Source organism: Sus scrofa, chromosome 13, assembly GCF_054392235.1.
Source record: "Sus scrofa isolate SSC_HxYL_T2T_F1_AM1 chromosome 13, Sscrofa_HxYL_maternal_Yorkshire_Landrace_v2.0, whole genome shotgun sequence".
NCBI classification, from domain to species: Eukaryota; Metazoa; Chordata; class Mammalia; order Artiodactyla; family Suidae; genus Sus; species Sus scrofa.
Window position 1 is genome coordinate 34,550,001 of NC_139395.1, and position 23,667 is coordinate 34,573,667.

Below are 23,667 nucleotides of genomic sequence, written 5' to 3' on the forward strand. Positions count from 1 at the left end.
CTTGCTCTTTGCTAAGTCACCAGGAATGGAGGAGGAAATGAACCATGTGTCTGTCATCAGAAGAGTTCCTGAATCTCTCTAAATTTCTAATTTCCTATCTTTAAGATGAGAATCATAATCCCCATTTTGAAGAACAATTGGAAAGATGAGAAGTAATCCTGTAAAATACCAAGAATAGTGCCTGTGATCTAGGAAGAGCCCAGCAACTATCCATTTTCATCATTTCAGAGAAAGGAAATAAAATACTTCTTGCCAGTGTGGAGTCTTAGTGTACATGGGCGATGCGGCTGATTGGCTGCTAACAGTTCTGTGCCTGGCAGAGCCATTTACATCACTCTTCCTTATCTAAATTCTGGAAGAAGGTTCTTAAGATGATGATGGCCTTGAGATTGTAATTAGCACATGGTGAGGGCAAGATGCATTCCTTACTTGTCCTTCTTTGCTGTGTAGTATTCAAGTGATTGCGACCTTTGCTGTGCGGTTGCCAGGATATTGGTGGAGGGTGAAATTGGATTGAAGTCATATATTCCAGCACCAAAATACTGGACTCCTGGGTACATTGAGAGCTCACGTGGCCTAATTTGTGTAGGTGTACCTTATGAAATGCCAGATTTTCATAATGGAAAAATAAGAGCATTAGAGAAAAACATCAGAAGCTTCCTTTTTATAATTCTCTTAATAAAAGCTGATTGTTTATTATATGGGCTGTGGGTTGCTATGGTGACATGAGGGTGCTGCATTAGAAGAGGATTGAAGTGGATATTATAATATGGACAGGCATAGCTTACAGACACTGAGGAAAAAAAATACTGTGTTTTAAAAATACGCTTGAGATATTGTATAGAGTGTTTTATGGTGTCAATATAATCTCCTGAGTTTGTCTGTCAGACTGGCCATTAGGTTATCTATTTGATCCCCATTGTATTTATTCTATTTCTTTAAATTTAATTTTTTTAAAACTCATTTTTATTAAAGTATACATATATATACACATTCCTTTTCTCATATCATCCCCCATCATGTTCTGTCCCAAGAGATTGGACACAGTTCCCTGTGTTGTACAATAGGACCTCAATGCTTATCTATTCTAAACGTAATAGTTTGTGTCTACTAATCCCAAACTTCTCATCCATCCCGCTTTCTCTCCCTACACAAGTCTGTTCTATGTGTCTTTGAGTCTGTTTCTGTTCTGTAAATAGATTCATCTGTGCCATATTTTAGATTCCACATATAAGTGATATCATATTGTATTTGTCTTTCTCTTTCTGACTTACTTCACTTAATATGAGAATCTAGTTGCATCCATGTTGCTGCAAGTGGCATTATTTCATTCTTTCTTATGGCTGAGTAGTATTCTGCATCTTTTTAATCCATTCATTTAGGTTGTTTCCATGTTTTGGCTATTGTGAATAGTGCTGCTATGATCACAGGGGTGCATGTATCTTTTTGAATTGTGGTTTTATCCAGATAAATGCACAGGAATAGGATTGCTGGATTATATGATAGTTCTATATTTAGTAGAACTAAAACTACTATACTGTTTTCCATAGTGGTTGTATTTTATTTCTCAGTCATAGTTGAGATTATTTATTCATTCATCCATCTATCCATCAATCTCCATATCTGAGATCGTTTATTTATTATCCATCAATAAATAGCTTTTGATAGCGTATGTGTCCACATTCTGAGGCATATTCAAGGAAGTAAGCATGTGTCTCTTAGGATGATTTCCTGAGAACAGTGGCACATCCCTGCCCTTGGCTGACTGACCTCTCTGAATTAGTCTGCATTCAGTTACTGTACTCAGTGATTTCAACACTGGGGAAATTCAGTTTAAAGAACTTTAAAGCTATGATAAGATTGTGGGTGTAAAGATGGAAAAAGAACTCTAAAATGTGTCCATGGAAGGACAGATGTGGAAGGAGGTGTCCAGACCTCACAGAGGAAGGTCTGGTTGCAATACCTGGGAAGATGGGAAAGTTTGATGGGTCCTTGGAGCCAGAGGTAGTCCACAGTAACTGGGAAAACAGCAACAATCCCATGGGGCATGGGTGAGTTGAGGCTAGGGGTTCAGAGTGCAGAGGAAGTTGGGGAGGTGCCACTGTGGGTGGATGCTGGGATCTTGCAGTAAATGTACCCAGAGGGCTGCAGCAAAGTGGTCTCTGGGCCTTGGTGGAGGCTGAAAGTTTGCTGGGGGACTGCCTACTCTGGGCATGCATCTGGGGACAGAGTACCATTGGTTGCCCTATCCATGTGCATTGCTGATAGGCTGTGCAGGTGGAGCTAGAAAAAGCAAAACAGACCAAGTTCAATCAGGAAGAGAAGCCTCTGCCTCCTGCTATGTCCCACCAGTGCTCCTGCTGACAAACCTTAACGTTGTACTCGGTGGGAAGGAGAAATGCTTCCATTATCACAGAGAGGTATTAAAGGGTGATTTTGGAGCTGAGAAGCCATAAATCAATAACTGGTCTACCATCCGGGTTGTGGTTTATCTTGTAAAATCACTAAAAATATTGACTTTCACAACCATCCCCAAAGATGCTTCACAGGCTGTGAAGCTGGAAAGTTGTACAAAGGGTTCCTTCAAAGCAAATCCTTTAGAGACAATGACTGCATTGCCACCCCTCCCTGGAGGAAGCCCTGGGATTCAAGCCTGGGTTGGTAGAAATCATTTGTACTCAGTCCTTCCCTGATGAAAGGTAGTTTATATCCATTTGGTGTACAGACTTGGAATCATAAGAACCTGGGCTTGAGCTCCAGCTCTGCCGCTTGCCAGCTGTATGGCTCTGGACACTCTGCCATGATGTCCTTGGTGGTTCAGATACCAGTGTGGGCCTGGTGGTACCCCCAAGTTACAGCTTCCCATGCTGTCATAGACTTAGCCACCATACCCTAAAGCAGAGGTCAGCACACTTTTCCTGGAATGGACTAGGTAGTAAAAGTGGCCAGGCTTTGCAGGCTATAAGGTCTTTGTTGCCACTATCTAGTTATGTATTTGTAGCACAAAAGCATCCATAGACAATGAGCACATGAACGGGCAGGGCTCATTTAGGGGAGGTATGTCAGTATCACGTCTAACTGTACTGGGACCGGTGTGTGCCCAGTAACACTCCGGCTCTTGTGTTAGTCTGGCCTCTACCTTTCCAGAAAAAAGCTTTATCTTGGATCTTACTATCTTACCCTGCTATGGGTCTTGGTTGGAGACCCTGAAAATAACCTAATGAATTCTCCTTTTTTGAGTCTGGAACATCAGGGGTTGGGTTCTTGGTCACTTCTTACCTAGAATGTCCCCATCTATTAATCTAAACTTGGTCTTAGGGTCCAACTCTACACACTCAGTAAGGTGGCAGCTTTTGCTAAGTTACTCAAAAAGCAAGGTGTAGTTATACAGCCGTTGCAGTGATGCGCTGTTGGACAAAGATGAGCCACTTTCCTATTTAAGAGGTAGCCACGATAATACAGCATCACCAAACCATCCCTGCCTTTGTTGTTTTATTGTTGCTATAGCTACTCAGGGTAAAAAGTTGTCACTGCAGGAATTACCCTTGTAGCTCAGTGGTAACAAACCTGACTGGTATCCATGAGGACACAAGTTCGATCCCTGGCCCCTCTCAATTGGTTAAGAACCTGGCACTTCCATGAGCTGTGGTGTAGGTTGCAGATGAGGCTCAGATACCACGTTGCTGCGGCTGTGGTGCAGGCCAGAAGCTGCAGCTCTGATTTGACCCCAGGCCTGGGAACCTCCATATGTCTGTGGCCCTAAAAAAGCCACACACACAAAAAAGTTGTCACTATAGTCAAAAGATCACCTGTTATTGTCACCTGTGGATTTTCTTGGCCAGAGAAGTAATGGTAAATTTGAATCTATTAGATAACAAATTTTAAGTAGGGGCTGATAGAGTGAAACATTAAACTAATTGCCCTGGCGATGAAGGGATAAAGCTCCCCAGATAGACATCTGTCAACATGCCTGTATCTGTAAGCCTGGCTGCTGACCCCCACTCCACCTGCTCGGATGATAAGGTAACCACCTCACCCTGGCATTTTCCTGGGCCTCTTTTTAAGCTCTATTTAAATTCTGGGGCAGAAGGGTTGATGCCAAGATATTTATGCCCTTTCGATAACTGCTGCTTAAGCTGCTTCTTTGACAGACAAATTCTAATTAAACAGTATAATAAGTTGCAGAAACACAACGGCTCTCGGTGCTTTTCCTGTGGCATGTCACATCTGAAAAAGCCACATCCTGTAACTCACAGATACATTTTTAGGAACTGTCTCCATGAAGTTGCACTGGCTGTTTCTCTAGAGATGTTGGTTAGGCTAACACCCTCTTCTTTTTTTTTTCTTCTTAGTGAAAACTATTTTTAGGCAGCAAATTAATTGTTGGTAAGTTAAGGTCAAAGAGATTTGTATTTCTCTGTAGCAAAGTCTGCCCTTGGCTTAGGAATTTTCCAACAGCCCCTTAAATGCATTGGGATTTAAACCCTGGTCTTTCTGTCACCATACATTCCAGGAAATAAAAGGAAGATGAAAAACAATAAAAGAACAGCAACATTAACAAAAACCAAACCAAGTTGCTTGATTTTTATTTATTTTTATTTTCTTTTACTACAGTATAATTGATTTACAATGTTGTGTTAATTTCTGCTGTGCCGAAAAGTGACTCAGTCATGCATATATATGTATTCATTCCCATATAGGTTATCACAGAATATTGAGTAGATTTCCCTGTGCTGTACAGCAGGTCCCTATTGACCATCCAAAAAATGTGCATTTGCCAATCCCAAATCCCCAGTCTATCCCTCTTCCCCTTCTGCTTTGGTAACTATAAGATTGTTTTCAAAGTTTGTGAGTCTGTTTCTATTTTATAAGTTCATTTATATCATTCCAAAAAATTTCACATGTAAGTGATATCATCTGATATTTATCATTCTCTGTCTGACTTACTTCACTTAGTGTGATAATCTCTAGGTCCGTCCATTTTGCTACAAATGGCATTATTTCATTCTTTTTTATGGCTGAGTAATACTCCATTGTGTATATATACCACATCTTCTTAATCCATTCATCTGTTGATGGACATTTAGGTCGCTTCCATGTCTTGGCTATTGTAAATAGCGCTGCAGTGAACATTGGGGTGCATGTATCTTTTCAAATTATGATTTTCTCTGAATATATGCCCAGGAGTGGGATATCTAGAGCATATGATAGTTCTATTTTTAGTTTTTTGAGGTACTTCCATACTGTTTTCCATGGTAATTGTACCAATTTACATTCCCACCAACAGTATAGGAGAGTTACCTTTAACTCTTGATTTTGGGGTACGTTATTTGACTTGCATTTGAGGAATGGAGGGTCATTACAATGGCGATATTTGATAAATAATTGGATATTTGGACCCAGAACTTAGGTGACAAGTGCAGAGTAGAGCTTTCATTGTGTGTCTCCTTTTTGGCCCTTCATTTAAAAAAAAAATCCAATGCCCTTTGTTTAACCTCATTAAGTGGCATCCTTTATAAGTCACAGTATAAGAAGCACTAAAAGGGAGCCAAGAAGAGCTTCCTCTACTGAGTGTTGATTTTATATATACTTTCTGTGTGCCTTTGGGCAAGTCACTTAACCTCTCTGATTCTGGAAATTGAGTTGCCAAATCTGAGTTTGGCACTCAGGCTAACCTGGCCTTGTTCACATGCCAGGCATAGGGTTCTACAGCAGCATGCAGAAGCAGCCAGATCTCAATGACTCTTCTGTCACTTTCCATTGATGAAAGCAAGTCGCGAAGCTGGCCCAATGTCAGGAGCTACAAAACAACCTAGTGAAAATGTGAGGAAAGAGAGAGGAGCATTCTCACAAGCAGTCTGCCCTGGGTTAGTTTTCATTCTGGAATCTTCAAGGAAGAGACGTGATTAATAAAATGGCAGTTTGAGTGTGTGATCTGCCTGTGTTGTGACTTCAGCCGAGAGGAGAGCCAGGTGCAAACAGCAGAGAGCACATCCCACAAGGAATCACAACTTATTTGCTGTATGACCTTGGCTAAAATATTTACCCTGTCAGGTTTTTTCAGTCCTAAGTTTCCCTCAAAGCTTTATTAAGCCTGTTTTATTCTAGACACTGGAGCCACAGACAAAAAAAAAATAAAAACAAAAAAACAAAACGAGGTGACCCTTTTGAGTTTCTGCAGTTGGGTTTGCTTCAGTGATTGGGGAGTGAGGGACGTTAGTAACAGCCACTTCTGTCAATAAAGAGAGCTGTTCAGGGTAGCTTTGAGCCTGCTCAGTGGACCTGGCTTCCCTGAAGGAGCTAAGGAATGGCAGGTGAGCAGTGTTTCCTGCACCCAAGGCAGGCACTTCCCCGTGGGAAACCTACCCTTGTTAGCGCAGCTTTTGAATTGCTTGACCCCTTTGGGTTGGTAAAGGCTTCAAGTGCATCTATATTCTGCTCACTTGTCCTGGCTTATTTTCAGCTTTGTTTTCCAGCTGTGAAAAACATATCTTCGGATGGCAGTAATTGGGAATTTAATAATTTTTTGATGTTTCCGGTGGTGCCTGGGAAATCCACTGAGAATGATAAATATTTTTTCAGTGTTCCCCCATCCTGTGCTAAAACTCTGTGCTAAAACCATACATGAATTTTATTTTCTCCTTTTCTTACTCTTCTTTTTTTTTTTTAAAGCACAAAGAAGGCTAACTTTGAAGTCAAATTCCTTTTTAGTCAAGTGTATGTATCAGTTCCTTATTTTTTCCTTTTGTTTTTATTGCTATAGTGCTCTTTATTACTTTTCCCCAAGTCACTTTAGGAGTAAAAAGAGATGTGGGAATGAAACCACCTGAGTCAGAAATTCAGATAATCTGAGTATTGTCTCCCCATGAGAATTAGTCTTGTGGCTGTAATGGGACACTAGTTTTTTTTCTTTTTTTTTTAACCTGATGTTATTTGATTACTGAGTCATCAAAACTTTATCAGCTCTATTGCCTTGACTCCACAAAGCTGGAGAGTAACAGAGGAATTGCAAGCAGAGCTGTAATCATGTCACAGGAGCTCCAACTTTATCTTTAAGGGAAATAGTCCAAAGGAGTGTAACATTTTTGGAAGGAGGATAAATGCATCTGGACGCAAGGCCTTGTTCTATAACTTAGGCACTGGGTGACCTTGGAAAACCTGCTTCACCTCTCTGGGCCTTGCTCCAATCACCTCAAAGATGAAGCTGTTTTCTCAAGTTACTGTAAACTGTTTTCATTTCAAATGGAAAGGAATCTCTTATTTCTCACTTCATGGATCTTAGGTTAGGAATTATTTAATGTTCTATGGGGGTCTTACCATAAATAAATACTCTTGATACAAAGATTTGAAAAGTGCTGAAAATCATATGGTAGTTTTCTGAAGTACCTCCATACTATTCTCCATAGTGGTTGTACCAGCTTACATTCCCACCAACAGTGCAGGAGGGTTCCCTTTTCCCCACACCCCCTCCAGCATTTGTTATTTGTGGACTTATTAATGATGGCTGTTTTGACTGGTGTGAGGTGGTATCTCGTGGTCGTTTTGATTTGCATGTCTCTAATAATCAGGGATGTTGAACATTTTTAAAAAAATTTTTTTAATTTTTTAAATTGTTTTATTTTCCCACTGTACAGCAAGGGGGTCAGGTTATCCTTACATGTATACATTACAATTACATTTTTCCCCCCACCCTTTGTTCTGCTGCAACATGAGTATCTAGACAAAGTTCTCAATGCCATTCAGCAGGATCTCCTTGTATATCTATTCTAAGTTGTGTCTGATAAGCCCAAGCTCCCGATCCCTCCCACTCCCTCCCCCTCCCATCAGTCTTTTCTCCAAGTCCATGATTTTCTTTTCTGAGGAGATGTTCATTTGTGCTGGATATTAGATTCCAGTTATAAGTGATATCATATGGTATTTGTTTTTGTCTTTCTGGCTCATTTCACTCAGTATGAGCGTCTCTAGTTCCATCCATGTTGCTGCAAATGGCATTATGTCATTCTTTTTTATGGCTGAGTAGTATTCCATTGTGTATATATACCACCTCTTCCGAATCCAATCATCTGTCGATGGACATTTGGGTTGTTTCCACGTCCTGGCTATTGTGAATAGTGCTGCAATGAACATGCGGGTGCAGGGTGCACGTGTCTCTTTTAAGTAGAGTTTTGTCCGGATATATGCCCAAGAGTGGGATTGCAGGGTCGTATGGAAGTTCTATGTATAGATTTCTAAGGTATCTCCAAACTGTTCTCCATAGTGGCTGTACCAGTTGACATTCCCACCAACCGTGCAGGAGGGTTCCCTTTTCTCCACAGCCCCTCTAGCACTTGTTATTTGTGGATTTATTAATGATGGCCATTCTGACTGGTGTGAGGTGGTATCTCTTGGTAGTTTTGATTTGCATTTCTCTTATAATAAGTGATGTTGAGCATTTTTTCATGTGTTTGCTGGCCATCTGTATATCTTCTTTGGAGAAATGTCTATTCGGGTCTTTTGCCCATTTCTCCATTAATTGATTGGTTTTTTTGCTGTTGGGTTGTATAAGTTGTTTATATATTCTAGAGATTAAGCCCTTGTCAGTTACATCATTTGAAACTATTTTCTCCCATTCTGAAAGTTGTCTTTTTGTTTTCTTTTGGGCTTCCTTTGCTGTGCAAAAGCTTTTCAGTTTGATGAGGTCCCATGGGTTTATTTTTGCTCTGATTTCTATTGCTTTGGGAGACTGACCTGAGAAAATATTCATAATGTTGATGTCAGGGAGTGTTTTGCCTATGTTCTCTTCTAGGAGTTTGATGGTGTCCTGTCGTATATTTAAGTCTTTCAGCCACTTGGAGTTGATTTTTGTGCATGGTGTGAGGGTGTGTTCTAGTTTCATTGCTTTGCATGTTGCTGTCCACGTTTCCCAGCAATGCTTGCTGAAAAGACTGTCTTTTTCCCATTTGATGTTCTTGCCTCCCTTGTCAAAGATTAATTGACCATAGGTGTCAGGGTTTATTTCTGGGTTCTCTATTCTGTTCCATTGGTCTGTCTGTCTGTTTTGATACCAGTACCACACTGTTTTGATGACTGTGGCTTTGTAGTATTTGTTGAAGTCTGGGAGAGTTATGCCTCCTGCTTGGTTTTTGTTTCTCAGAATTGCTTTGGCAATTCTGGGTCTTTTGTGGTTCCATATAAATGTTTGTATTGTTTCTTCTAGTTCTGTGAAAAATATCATGGGTAATTTGATAGGGATTGCATTGAATCTGTAAATTGCTTTGGGTAGTATGGCCATTTTTACAGTCTTCATTTTCCCAATTCAGGAACATGGAATATCTTTCCATTTCTTTACATCTTCTTTGATTTCTTTGATTAAAGTTTTATAGTTCTTGGCATATAGGTCCTTTACCTCCTTGGTCAGGTGTATTCCGAGGTATTTGATTTTGTGAGGTGCAATTTTAAAAGGTATTGTATTTTTGTATTCCTTTTCTAATGTTTCATTGCTGGTATACAGAAATGCAACTGACTTCTGAATGTTAATCTTATATCCTGCCACTTTGCTGAATTTATTAATCAGTTCAAGGAGTTTTTGGGTTGAGTCCTTAGGGTTTTCTATGTATAGTATCATGTCATCTGCATACAGTGACAGTTTGATCTCTTCTCTTCCTATATGGATGCCTTTTATTTCTTTTGTTTGTCTGCTTGCTGTGACTAGGACTTCCAAAACTATGTTGAAGAGCAGTGGGGAGAGTGGGCATCCCTGTCTTGTTCCAGATTTGAGTGAGAAGGCTTTCAGTTTTTCTCCATTGAGGATTATATTTGCTGTGGATTTATCATAAATGGCTTTGATTATATTCAGGAATGTTCCCTCTATACCCAGTTTGGCGAGGGTCTTGATCATGAATGGATGTTGGACTTTGTCAAATGCTTTTTCTGCATCTATTGAGATGATCATATGATTTTTGACTTTTTTTTTTGTTAATGTGGTGTATGATGCTGATTGATTTGCGTATGTTGAACTATCCTTGTGAACCTGGGATGAACCCAACCTGGTCATGGTGTATAATTTTTTTGATATGTTGTTGGATTCGGTTGGCTAAGATTTTGTTGAGAATTTTTGCATCTATATTCATCAATGATATTGGGCGATAGTTTTCTTTTTTGGTGGTATCTCTGTCTGGTTTTGGAATGAGGGTGATGGTGGCCTCATAGAATGTCTTTGGGAGTATTCCTTCTTCTTCAACCTTTTGAAAGAGTTTAAGGAGGATGGGCACCAATTCCTCTTTATATGTTTGATAGAATTCACCTGTGAAGCCATCTGGTCCTGGGCTTTTATTTGTAGGGAGTGATTTTATGACCTCTTCAATTTCATTTCTAGTGATCGGTCTGTTCAGTTGGTCTGTTTCTACTTGATTCAGTTTTGGCAGGCTGTAAGATTCTAGAAAATTGTCCATTTCTTTCAGATTGTCAAACTTGTTGCCATACAGTTGTTCATAGTATTCTCTTATGGTTTTTTGTATTTCTGCTGTATCCGTTGTGATTTCTCCTTTTTCATTTATAGTTTTGGTTATTTGGGTTCTTTCTCTCCTCTTTTTAGTGAGTCTGGCCAGGGGGTTGTCAATTTTGTTTACCTTTTCAAAGAACCAGCTCTTGGTTTTATTAATTTTCTCTATTGTTTTTTGAGTCTCTATTTTATTGATTTCTTCTTTGATCTTTATAATTTCCTTCCTTCTGCTGACTTTAGGTCTTTTTTGTTCTTCTTTTTCTAATTCGTTTAGGTGGAGGGTTAAGTTGTCAATTTGGGATCTTTCTTCTTTTTTGAGAAAGGCCTGGATTGCTATAAATTTCCCTCTGAGCACTGCTTTCGCAGCATCCCATAGATTTTGAGAGGTTGTGTCTTCATTATCATTTGTTTCAAGGTAGTTTTTAATTTCCTTCTTGATTTCCTCATTGACCCATTGGTTTTTTAGTAGCATGTTGTTTAGTCTCCATGTAGTAGGTTTTTCTCTTTGCTTTTCCCATGGTTGATTTCTAATTTCATGGCATTGTGGTCAGAGAAGATACTTGAGATAATTTCTATGCTCCTAAATTTATTGAGGTTAGCTTTGTGTCCCAATATGTGGTCGATTCTTGAGAATGTTCCATGAGCATTTGACAAGAATGCGTATTCTGCTTTTTTTGGATGTAGTGTCCTGAAGATATCAATTAAGTCTAACTTTTCTATTGTTTCCTTTAGGATCTCTGTTGCTTTATTGGTTTTCTGTCTAGAGGATCTGTCCATTGATGTGAGGGGGGTATTTAGGTCTCCTACTATGATTGTATTCTCATCAATATCTCCCTTTATGTCTGTTAATATTTGTTGTATGTATCTGGGTGTTCCTATGTTTGGGGCATATATGTTGATGATAGTAACATCCTCTCCTTGGATGGATCCCTTAATCACTAAATAGTGTCCTTATTTGTCTTTCTTTATGTCTTTTGTTTTTTTTTTTTTTTTTTTTTAATTTTATTTTCCCACTGTACAGCAAGGGGGTCAGGTTATCCTTACATGTATACATTACAATTACAGTTTTTCCCCCACCATTTCTTCTGTTGCAACATGAGTATCTAGACATAGTTCTCAATGCTATTCAGCGGGATCTCCTTGTAAATCTATTCTACGTTGTGACTGATAAGCCCAAGCTCCCGATCCCTCCCACTCCCTCCCCCTCCCATCAGGCAACCACAAGTCTCTTCTCCAAGTCCATGATTGATTTTCTTTTCTGAGGAGATGTTCATTTGTGCTGGATATTAGATTCCAGTTATAAGTGATGTCATATGGTATTTGTCTTTGTCTTTCTGGCTCATTTCACTCAGTATGAGATTCTCTAGTTCCATCCATGTTGCTGCAAATGGCATGATGTCATCCTTTTTTATGGCTGAGTAGTATTCCATCGTGTATATATACCACATCTTCCGAATCCAATCCTCTGTCGATGGACATTTGGATTGTTTCCATGTCCTGGCTATTGTGAATAGTGCTGCAATGAACATGCGGGTGCATGTGTCTCTTTTAAGTAGAGCTTTGTCCGGATAGATGCCCAAGAGTGGGATTGCAGGGTCATATGGAAGTTCTATGTATAGATTTCTAAGGTATCTCCAAACTGTTCTCCATAGTGGCTGTACCAGTTTACATTCCCACCAGCAGTGCAGGAGGGTTCCCTTTTCTCCACAGCCCCTCCAGCACTTGTTATTTGTGGATTTATTAATGATGGCCATTCTGACTGGTGTGAGGTGGTATCTCATGGTAGTTTTGATTTGCATTTCTCTTATAATCAGTGATGTTGAGCATTTTTTCATGTGTTTGTTGGCCATCTGTATATCTTCCTTGGAGAAATGTCTATTCAGGTCTTTTGCCCATTTTTCCATTGATTGATTGGTTTTTTTGCTGTTGAGTTGTATAAGTTGCTTGTATATTCTAGAGATTAAGCCCTTGTCAGTTGCATCATTTGAAACTATTTTCTGTAAGTTGTCTTTTTGTTTTCTTTTGGGTTTCCTTTGCTGTGCAAAAGCTTTTCAGTTTGATGAGGTCCCGTGGGTTTATTTTTGCTCTGATTTCTATTGCTTTGGGAGACTGACCTGAGAAAATATTCATGATGTTGATGTCAGAGAGTGTTTTGCCTATGTTTTCTTCTAGGAGTTTGATGGTGTCCTGTCGTATATTTAAGTCTTTCAGCCACTTGGAGTTGATTTTTGTGCATGGTGTGAGGGTGTGTTCTAGTTTCATTGCTTTGCATGTTGCTGTCCACGTTTCCCAGCAATGCTTGCTGAATAGACTTTCTTTTTCCCATTTGATGTTCTTGCCTCCCTTGTCAAAGATTAATTGACCATAGGTGTCAGGGTTAATTTCCAGATTCTCTATTCTGTTCCATTGGTCTGTCTGTCTGTTTTGATACCAGTACCACACTGTTTTGATGACTGTGGCTTTGTAGTATTTGTTGAAGTCTGGGAGAGTTATGCCTCCTGCTTGGTTTTTGTTTCTCAGGATTGCTTTGGCGATTCTGGGTCTTTTGTTGTTCCATATAAATGTTTGGATTGTTTGTTCTAGTTCTGTGAAAAATGTCATGGGTAATTTGATAGGGATTGCATTGAATCTGTAGATTGCTTTGGGTAGGATGGCCATTTTCACAATATTGATTTTTCCAATCCAGGAACATGGAATATCTTTCCATTTTTTTACATCTTCTTTGATTTCTTTGATTAAGGTTTTATAGTTCTCGGCATATAGTTCCTTTACCTCTTTGGTTAGGTGTATTCCGAGGTATTTGATTTTGTGAGGTACAATTTTAAAAGGTATCGTATTTTTGTATTCCTTTTCTAATGCTTCATTGCTGGTATACAGAAATGCAACTGACTTCTGAATGTTAATCTTATATCCTGCCACTTTGCTGAATTTATTAATCAGTTCAAGGAGTTTTGGGGTTGAGTCCTTAGGGTTTTCTAGGTATAGAATCATGTCATCTGCATACAGTGACAGTTTGATCTCTTCTCTTCCTATATGGATGCCTTTGATTTCTTTTGTTTGTCTAATTGCTGTGGCTAAGACTTCCAAAACTATGTTGAAGAGCAGTGGGGAGAGTGGGCATCCCTGTCTTGTTCCAGATTTGAGTGAGAAGGCTTTCAGTTTTTCCCCATTGAGGATTATATTTGCTGTGGGTTTCTCATAAATGGCTTTGATTATATTCAGGAATGTTCCCTCTATACCCACTTTGGCGAGGGTCTTGATCATGAATGGATGTTGAACTTTGTCAAATGCTTTTTCTGCATCTATTGAGATGATCATATGATTTTTGACTTTTTTTTTTGTTAATGTGGTGTATGATGTTGATTGATTTGCGTATGTTGAACCATCCTTGTGAACCTGGGATGAACCCAACCTGGTCATGGTGTATAATTTTTTTGATATGTTGTTGGATTCGGTTGGCTAAGATTTTGTTGAGAAGTTTTGCATCTATATTCATCAATGATATTGGTCGATAGTTTTCTTTTTTGGTGGTATCTCTGTCTGGTTTTGGAATGAGGGTGATGGTGGCCTCATAGAATGTCTTTGGGAGTATTCCTTCTTCTTCAACCTTTTGAAAGAGTTTAAGGAGGATGGGCACCAATTCCTCTTTATATGTTTGATAGAATTCACCTGTGAAGCCATCTGGTCCTGGGCTTTTATTTGTAGGGAGTGATTTTATGACCTCTTCAATTTCATTTCTAGTGATTGGTCTGTTCAGTTGGTCTGTTTCTGCTTGATTCAGTTTTGGCAGGCTGTAAGATTCTAGAAAATTGTCCATTTCTTCCAGATTGTCAAACTTATTGCCATATAGTTGTTCATAGTATTCTCTTATGGTTTTTTGTATTTCTGCTGTATCCGTTGTGATTTCTCCTTTTTCATTTATAATTTTGGTGATTTGGGTTCTTTCTCTCCTCTTTTTAGTGAGTCTGGCCAGGGGTTTATCAATTTTGTTCACCTTTTCAAAGAACCAGCTCTTGGTTTTATTAATTTTCTCTATTGTTTTTTGAGTCTCTATTTTATTGATTTCTTCTTTGATCTTTACAATTTCCTTCCTTCTGCTGACTTTAGGACTTCTTTGTTCTTCTTTTTCTAATTCGTTTAGGTGGAGGGTTAAGTTGTCAATTTGGGATCTTTCTTCTTTTTTGAGAAAGGCCTGGATTGCTATAAATTTCCCTCTGAGCACTGCTTTCGCAGCATCCCATAGATTTTGAGAGGTTGTGTCTTCATTATCATTTGTTTCAAGGTAGTTTTTAATTTCCTTCTTGATTTCCTCATTGACCCATTGGTTTTTTAGTAGCATGTTGTTTAGTCTCCATGGAGTAGGTTTTTTCTCTTTCCTTTTCCCATGGTTGATTTCTAATTTCATGGCATTGTGGTCAGAGAAGATACTTGAGATAATTTCTATGCTCCTAAATTTATTGAGATTCGCTTTATGTCCCAATATGTGGTCGATTCTTGAGAATGTTCCATGAGCATTTGAGAAAAATGTGTATTCTGATTTTTTTGGATGTAGTGTCCTGAAGATATCAATTAAGTCTAACTTTTCTATTGTTTCCTTTAGGATCTCTGTTGCTTTATTGGTTTTCTGTCTAGAGGATCTGTCCATTGATGTGAGGGGGGTATTTAGGTCTCCTACTATGATTGTATTCTCATCAATATCTCCCTTTATGTCTGTTAATATTTGTTGTATGTATCTGGGTGCTCCTATGTTTGGGGCATATATGTTGATGATAGTAACATCCTCTCCTTGGATGGATCCCTTAATCATTAAATAGTGTCCTTCTTTGTCTTTCTTTATGTCTTTTGTTTTAAAGTCTATTTTGTCTGATATGAGCGTTGCAACTCCTGCTTTTCTGTCATGTCTATTGGCATGAAATACTTTTCCCCAGCCTTTCACTTTCAATCTATATGTATCTTTTGTCCTAAGGTGAGTTTCTTGTAGGCAGCATATTGAAGGTTTTTGCCGTTTTATCCACTCAGCCATTCTGTGTCTTTTGATTGGGGCATTCAGTCCATTGACATTTAAGGTGATAATTGATAGATGATTATTTATTGCCATTTTGAACCTCGTGTTCCAGTTGATTCTGTGGTTCTCCATTCTTCCTTTCTTTTTTTTTTTTTTTTGGTTGGATGGTCTCCTGTTATTATCTGCTTGAGTGTATTTTTTTTTCATTTTTTGCAAATGCAATATTTGGTTTTGGCTTGTGGTTGCCCTGTTTTTTAGTATGCTAACCCCTTCCCATAATTGTGTGTTTTAGCCTGATGGTCCTGTAAGTTCAAACACTTCATTACTATATTAAAATTAAGAAGAGAAACATACAAACGAACAAACAAAAAGGGTTATTTACTTCCTAACATCCCTTGCCCACATTTTATTGTTTTGACAACTCTTTTTAATTTTTTCTTTTTAATTTTATTTTGTTTGAAGCATGTTCATGATTAAATCTGTATGCTGGCATATTTGAGTGACTGCTCTCTGATTGTGGTTTCCTCAGTCCTAGTTCTTCCTCTTCTTCTTCTTCTTTTTTCTTTTCTTTTCTTTTTTCTTCCCTTTCCTTCCTTTCTTTTTGGTTTAGAGAAGCCCTTTCAATATTTCCTTTAACCTGGGTTTTGTGTTGCTGTATTCTTTAAGTTTTTGTTTGTTGGAAAAAATTTTTATTTCCCCTTCTATTTTAAATTATATTCTTACTGGATAGAGTATTCTAGGTTGCATATTTTTTCCTTTTAGCACTTTAAATATCTCTTGCCATTCCCTCCTGGCCTGTAGTGTTTCTGTAGAGAAATCAGCTGATAATCTTATGGGGGTTCCCTTGTAGGTAACATTCTGCTTTTCTCTTGCTGCCTTTAGGCTCCTCTCTTTATCACTAACTTTTGCCATTTTTATTATGATGTGTCTTGGTGTGGGTCTGTTTGGGTTCAGTTTGTTTGGGGCCCTCTGTGCTTCTTGTATCTTGAACCCAGTATCCTTTAGATTTGGGAAGTTTCCATCGATAATTTATTCAAATATATTTTCCATCCCCTTATCTTTTTCTACTCCTTCTGGAATTCCTATTATGTGTAGATTGGCCCGCTTTATATTATCCCATAGGTCTTTTATATTGCTTTCCTGTTTTTTGATTCGGTTTTCTGTCTGCTGACCTGATTGGGTGATTTCCATTATTCTATCTTCCATATCACTGATTCGTTCTTCTGCATTATTCATTCTGGTTTTTACTGCCCCTAGTTCAGTTTGCATCTCTGCAAATGAATGTTCTAGTTTTTCTTGGCTCCTCCTTATATTTTCTAGTTCCTTTCTGAGGGTATCTGCATTACTGTTCTTATCTTCTCTTAATTCCTTCAGTATTTTCACTATTTCTCTTTTGAACTCCAGGTCTGTCTGACTGCAGAGATCTGCTTCATTGTTGACTGTTTTAGGTGAGTTCTCCTGTTGGTTTGACTGGGGGTGGTTTCTCAGCTTCTTCATCTTGCTTGTTGTTTTCTTTCTCCTGAAGGAGTTGTACTCTACGTGATCAGGCAGTGTTTGCCTTGTCACTGCTGTGGAATATTTCCTGAGGGCTGGCGTTGTTGGTCAATCTTTTTTGAGGCAGTGTGACTTTTCTGGAGTGTTGATGGGGCTAACAGTGTTTCTTTGAAGCAAAGGAGGACTTCCTGAGGGCAGACAGGACTGGGAGGTCCACACCACAATGGTAGCAGATTTCACTTGGTCATGCAGAACTTGCTCTGGTGTTTTTAGGCTGTGGGATTCTTGCAGGGGGTTGGCGGTGTTGGGAAGCACCCTCTGGGGGCTGGAGCAGCTATCTGGGTCACTGAGAACCTAAGAGGCTCTTCCCTAGGGCAGCCCAACTCAGAAGGACGGCCTGAGAATGTAGGCGGGTCTTTTCACAGTCTGGCCAAGCTTGTTGTAGCTTTTCTGGGCTGCGGGGGCTCTTCCAGGGGGCTGGTAGTGCTGAGCAGCTATTCTGCAGGAGTGGGGCACCCCCTGAGGGCTTGGGTGGCTAGCAGGGCTGCTGAAAACCCAAGAGGCTCCTCCCCAGGGCAGCCCGACTCAGAAAGACCGTCTGAGATCTTTTCACGGCTCGGCCAGCCTTGTTGCAGTTTTTCTGGGCTGCAGGGGGTCCTGCCTGGAGCTGGCAGTCCTATGCAGCTGATCCACTAGGGCTCGGCACCCCCTGGGGGCTTGGGCGAGTAGCAGGGCCACTGAAAACCCAAAAGGCTCCTCCCCGGGGCAGCCTGAATCAGAAAAACCGTCTGAGAATTAGGCAGATCTATTCACGGCCTGGCTAGGCTTGTTCTCGCTGTTCTGGGCTGCAGGCCTTTTCTCGGGGGCTGGTGGTGTTTGGTGCTGCTCTGCAGAAGTGTATCCCCTCCAAAGGGCAAGCAGGCCTGTGCAGGGACAGCCCCTGCAGTGGTAGGCTTCAGGGAATTTTTGAGACCAGCCCTCCCAGATGGCAGGCAGCCCCAGGTTCGGCGAGAGCATAGGGGGTGGTGGGGGTGGGGGGAGAGGATGCACTGGGAAGCACAGCTTTCTGCTAGCTAACAGGCCTGTAAGCTTGCTGTGGCATGGGAGTATTCTATGGGGACCCACCCCTTCTTCTCTCCCCTCCCCAGCACGGGCGCAGACTAGGCTCTTCTCCCAGGTTCCCTCTGATGTGGCTTTCCACTTCTCCGCCCCTAGAGTATTGCTCCCTTCCTCTGCAACAGCTTTGTTTTCTAGTCTCCCAGGCAGTCTCTGCCCCGTCAAACTTGACAGACCAGTTTCTAGACCTCCCAAGCAGTCTCCGCTCCGCCCCGCCCCCCCAGCCCATTCTCTGGGCCTAACCTCTGGAGCGGAGGTCTCGTTGCCCAGCCCCCACCCAGGCGTCCCCCAGCCCTTTCCTGGGGACTAACCTTTGGAGGCGAGGTCTCGGTGCCCAGCCCCCACCCAAGAATCCCCCTGGCCCTTTCCCAGGGATTAACCTCTGGAGCCGAGGACTCGGTGCCCAGCCCCCACCCAGGCGTCTCAATTTTTGGTGACTGTGCCTGTAGTTCAGATGGTCCGTTGGGTTCTTGATCGGCTTTTCAGTACTCCAACTTACTGCTACACTCCTCTGCATCTGGAGATTCCTCAGGTTCGTTTGATCTTTCCCCCTAAGTAGGTGACTTTCCAGGGTACGGGATCCCTTTCTCCTCCTCAGTTCCCTTTCGGGAGCGCCTGTCCCACTCAGATTCACCTTTTCTCACTCTCCTCTTTTCTCCCGTTCTGCCCAGTAATGTCACGAACTTCTTGCCGTTATTGGAGTTTAGGTTCCTCTGCCAGCGATTGGTTGCTGTTCTGTGCGAGTCATTTATTCTGTAGATGTGCTTTTTTTGTTGTGTTTGTGGGAGAGGGCGAGCATGTCCCCCTACTCCTCCGCCATCTTATCCTCCCTCCTGAACATTTTTTCATGTACTTGTAGGCCATCTGTATATCTTCTTTGGGGAAACGTCTATTCAGGTCTTTTGCCCATTTTTCAATTGGGCTTCTGGCTTTTTTTGCTGTTGAGTTGTATAAGTTGTTTGTATATTTTAGAGATTAAGCCCCTGTTGGTTGCATCATTTGAAACTATTTTTTCCTATTCTGTAAGCTGTCTTTTTGTTTTCTTCTTGGTTTCCTTGGCTGTGCAAAAGCTTGTCAGTTTGATTAGGTCCCATGGGTTTATTTTTGCTCTTATTTCTATTGCTTTGGGAGACTGACCTGAGAAAATATTCATGAGGTTGATGTCAGAGAATGTTTTGCCTATGTTCTCTTCCTGGAGTTTGATGGTATCCTGTCTTATATTTAAGTCTTTCAGCCATTTTGAGTTTATTTTTATGCATGGTGTGAGGGTGTGTTCTAGTTTCATTGCTTTGCTTGCAGCTGTCCAGGTTTCCCAGCAATGCTTGCTGAAAAGACTGTCTTTTTCCCATTTTATGTTCTTGCCTCCCTTGTCAAAGATTAATTGACCATAGGTGTCAGGGTTTATTTCTGGGTTCTCTATTCTGTTCCATTGGTCTGTCTGTCTGTTTTGATACCAGTACCACACTGTTTTGATGACTGTGGCTTTGTAGTATTTGTTGAAGTCTGGGAGAGTTATGCCTCCTGCTTGGTTTTTGTTTCTCAGGATTGCTTTGGCGATTCTGGGTCTTTTGTGGTTCCATATAAATGTTTGGATTGTTTCTTCTAGTTCTGTGAAAAATATCATGGGTAATTTGATAGGAATTGCATTGAATCTGTAGATTGCTTTGGGCAGTATGGCCATTTTCACAATATGAATTTTTCCCACCCAGAAGCATGGGATATCTTTCCATTTCTTTACACCTTCTTTAATTTCCTTGATTAATGTTTTATAGTTCTTGGCATATAAGCTCTTTACCTCCTTGGTCAGGTGTATTCCCAGGTATTCGATATTTTGGGGTGCAATTTTAAAATGTATTATATTTCTGTACTCCTTTTCTAATGTTTCATTGCTGGTATACAGAAATGCAACTGATTTCTGAATGTTAGTCTTATATCCTTCTACTTTGCTGAATTTGTTGATCAGTTCAGGTAGTTTTGGGGTTGAGTCCTTAGGGTTTTCTATATATAGAATCATGTCATCTGCATACACTGACAGTTTTACCTCTTCTCTTCCTATTTGGATGCCTTTTATTTCTTTTGTTTGTCTGCTTACTGTGACTAGGACTTCCAGTACTATGTTGGATAAGAGTGTTGAGAGTGGGCATCCTTGTCTTGTTCCAGATTTGAGTGGGAAGGCTTTCAGCTTTTCTCCATTGAGTATTATATTTGCTCTGGGTTTGTCATAAGCGGCTTTGCTTATGTTAAGGTATATTCCCTGTATACCCACTTTGGTAAGAGTTTTGATCATGGGTGGATGTTGGACTTTGTCAAATGCTTTTTCTGCATCTATTGAGGTGATCATGTGATTTTTGACTTTTCTTTTGTTAATGTGGTGTATGACATTGGTTGATTTGTGTATGTTGAACCATCCTTATGACTCAGCAATCCCACTCTTGGGCATATATCTAGACAAAACCTTCCTTGCAAAGGACATATGTACCTGCATGTTCTTTGCAGCACTATTCACAATAGCCAAGAAATGGAAACAACGCAAATGTCCATTGACAGATGATTGGATTAGGAAGATGTGGTGTATATACATAACGGAATACTACTCAGCCATAAAAAAGAACAAAATAATGCCATGTGCAACAACATGGATGGAACTTGAGACTCTCATACTAAGTGAAGTCAGTCAGAAAGAGAAAGACAAATACCATATGATATCACTTGTATCTGGAATCTAATACATGGCACAGATGAAACTTTCCACAGAAAAGAAAATCATGGACTTGGAGAATAGACTTGTGGTTGCCAAGGGGGAAAGGGAGGGAGTGGGATGGTTTGGGAGCTTGGGGTTAATAGATGTGGACTATTGCCTTTGGAATGGATTAGCAATGAGATCCTGAAGTGTAGCACTGGTAACTATGTCTGGTCACTTATGATGGAACATGATAATGTGAGAAAAGAGAATATATACATTAATGTGTGACTGGGTCACCATGATGTACAGTAGAAAATTGACAGAACATTGTAAACCAGTTATAATGGAAAAAAATAGGATGAGATTAGGATGGCGGAATAGAATTACTGGAGCTCAACTTCTCTCCTAAAAACAACAAAATCATAACCAAATGCCGAGCACTCTTCAACCAGATGGACTGGAAACTTTCAAAAATATATCCTACTCCCGAAGACAAAGCGGAGGCCTCATCAAGAGGTAGGAGGTTGATTGCACAGTATAAGAAACCCCATACTTCCCAGGTGGGAAGCCCCATGGACTGGAAAGTAACTGCATCATAGATACTCATCCACAGGAGTGAATGTTCTGAGCCCCATGTCAAGTCCCCACACATGGAGATCTGGCATTGGGAGAAAGAGCCCCTGGAGCATCTGGCATTAAGGCTATTGGGGCTTGTGCACAGGAGCTCCACAGGACTGGGGGAAATAGAGACCCCATTCTTAAAAGGCACACACATACTTTCACATGCACTGTGTCCCAGGGCAAAGCAAAGTCTCCATAGGAATCTGAGTCAGACCTGACTGCAGTTCTTGGAGGATATCCTGGGAAAAGAGGGGGTGAATATGGCTTGTTGTATGGAAAAGGCATTAGAAGCAAAGCTCTTGGGAATATTTATCACGTTTCTCTGGAAGTGGCCATTTTGGGAAAATCTGTCCCCACACATCAGCACTGAGAAGACCCAGGCCAAACAACAATCTAGTTGGGAAAACAGCCCCACACATCAGTAAACAGGCTGCCTAAAGACCCCCTATGCACACAGCTGCCTCTAATCTCAGCCAGAGACAAAACCCCACCCACCAGAGGGATAGGAATCAGTCCTACCTACAAGTGTGCAGGCACCAGTCCCTCCCATCAGGAAGCCTACAGCAAGTGCCCAAGTACCAACTTCAGCCACAAGGGGGGCAGATGCCAGAAATAAGAGAGGCTACAACTCTATTATCTGTAAAAAGGTCACCACACCAAAAGCCTATAAAAGTGAAAAGATAGAGAACTATAACTCAGATGAGGGAGAAAGAAAAAACCCTAGAAAAACAGCTACGTGATCAGGAGATTCTCAGCCTCCAGGAAAAAGATTTTAGACTGTTGATGCTGACGATGATGCAAGACATTGGAAATAAACTGGAGGCAAAGATGGATAACTTACAGGAAACACTGAGCAAAGAGATTCAAGATATAATAAGCAAGAAGAGATGCAAAATACAATAACAAATAAAAAATTCACTAGAAGCAGCCAACAGCAGAATACAGGAGGCAGAAGAACAAATAAGTGAGTAGGAGGACAGACTAGTGGAAATTATGGACGTGGAACAGAAAAGAGAAAAAAAGACTGAAAAGAAATGAAGAGAGTCTCAGAGAACTCTGGGACAATGTTAAATGCACCAACATCTGTATTATAGGGGTGCCAGAGGGGGAGAGAGAGAGAAAGGGAACGAAAAAATATTTGAAGAGATAATAGTTAAAAACTTCCCTAACATGGGAAAGGAATCGCTCACTCAAATCCAGGAAGCACAATGAATACCATATAAAATAAACCCAAGGAGGAACACCCTGAGACACATATTAATCAGACTGACCAAAATTAAAGACAAAGAGAAAATCTTGAAAGAAACAAATAACATACAAGGGAACCCTGATAAGGTTATCAGCAGATTTTTCAGCAGAAACTCTGCAGGCCAGAGGGAGTAGCATGATATACTTAATGTGATGAAAGGAAAAAAGCCTCCAACTAAGATTACTCTACCCAGCAAGGCTCTCATTCAGATTTGAAGGAGAAATCAAAAGCTTCACAGATAAGCAAAAACTAAGAGAATTCAGCAACACAAAACCAGCCTTACAACAAATACTATAGGAACGAACTTCTCTACGCAGAAAAGAAAAAGTTGCAACTAGAAGCAAAAATATCGCAAATGACAAGGCTCACCAGTAAAGGTATATATACAGTAAACATCCAAAATCATCCACACACAATTATGCCACCAAATCAGAAATCATGAGAAAAGGTGGGTACAAATGCAGGACACTGGAGATGCACTTGCAATTAAGAAACCAACAACTTAAAACAATCATATATGTGCATATATATATATATATATATATATATATATATATATATACTCATATCAAAATTTCAGAGTAACTGCAAACCAAAAACCAGCAGTTGATACACATACAAATAAGAAAAATCAACTCAAATATAACACTAAAGATAGTCATCAAGCCATGAGAGGAGAGAACAAAAGAAGAAGGGAAGAAAAAAGAGAAACAAATCCAGAACAATAAAATGGCAATAAAAACATACATATCAATAATTACCTTAAATGCTAATGGACTAAATGCCCCAGCCAAAAGACATAGACTGGCTGAATGGATACAAAAACAGGATCCATATATACGCTGTCTTCAAGAGACCCATTTCATGTCTAGGGACACATACAAATTTAAAGGAGTGGATGGAAGAAAATATTCCATGCAAATAGGAATCAAAAGAAAGCTGCAGTAGCAATACTCATAACAGACAAAATAGACCTTAAATTGAAGAACATTTTAAGAGACAAGGAAGGTCACTACATA